This window comes from Theropithecus gelada, chromosome 15 (assembly GCF_003255815.1).
Source record: "Theropithecus gelada isolate Dixy chromosome 15, Tgel_1.0, whole genome shotgun sequence".
Taxonomy (NCBI): domain Eukaryota; kingdom Metazoa; phylum Chordata; class Mammalia; order Primates; family Cercopithecidae; genus Theropithecus; species Theropithecus gelada.
In genome coordinates, this window is record NC_037683.1 from 76,446,557 (window position 1) to 76,449,461 (window position 2,905).

The window sequence follows — 2,905 nt, forward strand, 5'->3', positions numbered from 1 at the left end:
AATCCAAGAAGTTGCTGTAGGTCATCCAGTTTGGCTGGGCCAAAGCCATGCTTGGCCAGGGCTTGGATTTGAACAAGTGTGGCTCCAGTGGCTGTGCTCTAAAAGGCCTTGACAAGGCCTTAACTGATGCTTAACCTGCAAAGAAAAGCTATAAAAGGGAAAAGGTAACAACATTCAAATAGTGACCCAGGGCATAGTTGCTAGAGAGGTGGAAACAAGAGAGAGGTAGATTTGGATGACTGCCTTTTTATTTAGACTCACTGGGAAAACACCTCATAAAATACTCCTCTATGTAAGTATTCCTTCAGATGCAAACTCTACATATAATATGCTTATTCCAAAGAGATTTATTGATACTACTATGTGCCAGGCACTGTTGTAGACACTAGAGCTACATCAGTGAATAAGTAGACAATGTCCTGTATCCTGGGCAGGGGAATATGTTCTAGTGAGGGGTGGGAGAATGGGGAGGGCAACAAATTAACGTGGAGATAAACAAGATCATTTCTAATCATGACAGATGCTTCAGTGGAAATGAAACAGAGTGATAAGAGAATGATTGGGTTAATGAGGTGGTGCTACTTTAGATTGGGGCTGCAGACACTGCCTCTCTGCAGAGGTGACATTTGGACTGAGACATGGCATGGCCAAATAATAGAAAGAACCTCAGGAAGAATAATAGGAGAGTAAATATTAAGGTAGGAATAAGCATGAATATAATGTGGTCCCTACCTTCAAAGAGCTGACAACATACCAATGTATTTTGTTACAATTTTAGTTTTAGAGAATCTTGAGCCAAGTCTTGAAGGATGCATAGAAGTTCTCCATGAAGGTAAATGTTGAAGAGGAAGGGTGCCCCAGGCAGGAGAAGCAGCTTGAACAAAGGCAGGACCATGCAAGCCAAATCCAAGGAGTTGCTGCAGGTCATTTAATTTGGCGGCAGCAAGGGGTTCCTCATGTGGGGGACTTTTCAGAAATGATCCTGGTGGAAGCACAGTTCAATTCCTGAAGGGCCTTGGATGTAACAGCAAGGAGTTTGGATTCTTTCCTGAGGGTGATAGCAGTGAAAGAATACAAAATGGGATTTTTACTCAGATTAGTAGATTAGAAGGGAAAGATTCCAGATCTCAAGTAATGAGGAACTGCAATGATCCACCTGAGTGCTGACCAGCGGCCTGAATTAAGGCTACAGCCTTGCGAATGGACTCAAGATTGTGAAAATAGAGAACAGCGGCACCAGGAAACCAGTCTGAGGTCACAGAGTGGGAGAAGTTGTTTTCCCTGCATTTTTAATCTGTGTAAATTATCTAAGGCCCCTAGAGAACATGGGAAAGAAGTACTGGGAGCAACACTGGTGGACTCGTGAATGCTAAGACCTAGTGCTGGTGGTAGGTCACACCAGAATCTGGAATTGTATTTCTTTCCCCATAATTCAATCATGCTATTCAAATGTTCCTGACATAGTCTAGCCAGGGCTCACCAAGAATAGTTTGAGGCCTCTGCAAGGGCTGATCGGCTCAAGACCTTATATGGGATTTTCGTTGCTGGCAACATAGTCAGGCCCTGGGCCCCCTTAAGAACACCAGGCTGTTTAATTATATTGGCTTCTTCCTCTGGCACTGACACTGAGTTTAATAATTTTACCTCAGTAAAGGCCCTGCTGAGAAACATACACACGCACTTACACTCATACTTTTGTTCACTCCCAATTGTATAGAGAGGCAAAAATCAAAGTGGAGCTATTAAAAATGACCATGCAGCACAAGTATGTTGTAACATTTTTCAGTGTTATAACTGCTGATTATCCAAAACTTTTCCTCTCATTATTACAGTGTCCGTTGGTTGAAAGGAAAAACATTTCTGCTGTGATGCTCCTGAGCTATTTCTTCATTTATGTTAATTAAATATTTGTTTATACTTATGATTAAGCCCTAATTACCAACTAGACATCTGATGTTTCCAAATACTGAACCTTATATGGTCTCTTCTATAAGTAACTAGCTTATAATTATCACAAACTTTTGTGATATTACAAGAAGAATGAGGAAATAAATGAGTAAGTATATTAGGAGAAGGATAAGAAACAGGTTTCATTATGAACAAAGATTTAGAGATTAAAATAATGATAACCTCACTCAATCTCTTTGTCAATTATTAGGAGCAAAGTTGGAGGAAAACTTGTCTACACTCCATGTGGTTCTTTTCTTCCCAAGACACTCTTGGCTCAGCCAAGGCAATGCAGAAGCTGCCAAGTATATGTGGAGTCTGTCATAGTTAAGGGATGTAAGTATGGATCCAGAGATTCTCTGCAACAGAAAGACTGTTCTTGACAATCACTGCATAATAGTAAAGATGCAGTCTGTGACATTGCTGTACCTAAGTGTTTTGAATGTTTCATATTCACATTTACATTAGAGAATTGTTATCCCAGTTAAAAATAATATATCAGGGTCTAAAATTTACAAATAAATTAAATTTATATGGTGTTCAACCAATCTGAATTTGTGTTTATGGGTAATGTTGAAGGTTCCTTTATGGTGTGGTACTCATTGCACTTTGGAAAGGCTGTGAGAAAGTTCCCATAAGCCAAAGTAGTTTTAATGACAAATAGTGACATTATGATCAAGGATTTTAAAGATGAAGGGAAGACACTTAGAAATAGTCCAGTCTAAGTCCTCACCTTACACTTGAAAAAATTGAGGCCCTTTGTGATTGACCTAAGGTTTTACATCTAGTAGTGGTAGTTACACTAAAACCTTTGTATTTGGTATCCCTGGCAGGATTCTTTTCAATACAACATGCTGCCTGATCAAGAAAAAATAGTGTCAAAGTCAAAATCAAATATAATTTAAAAAATTATCACATATGTTCAGTCTCAGAGCCATATAAAGTGTCCTAGGGTGGG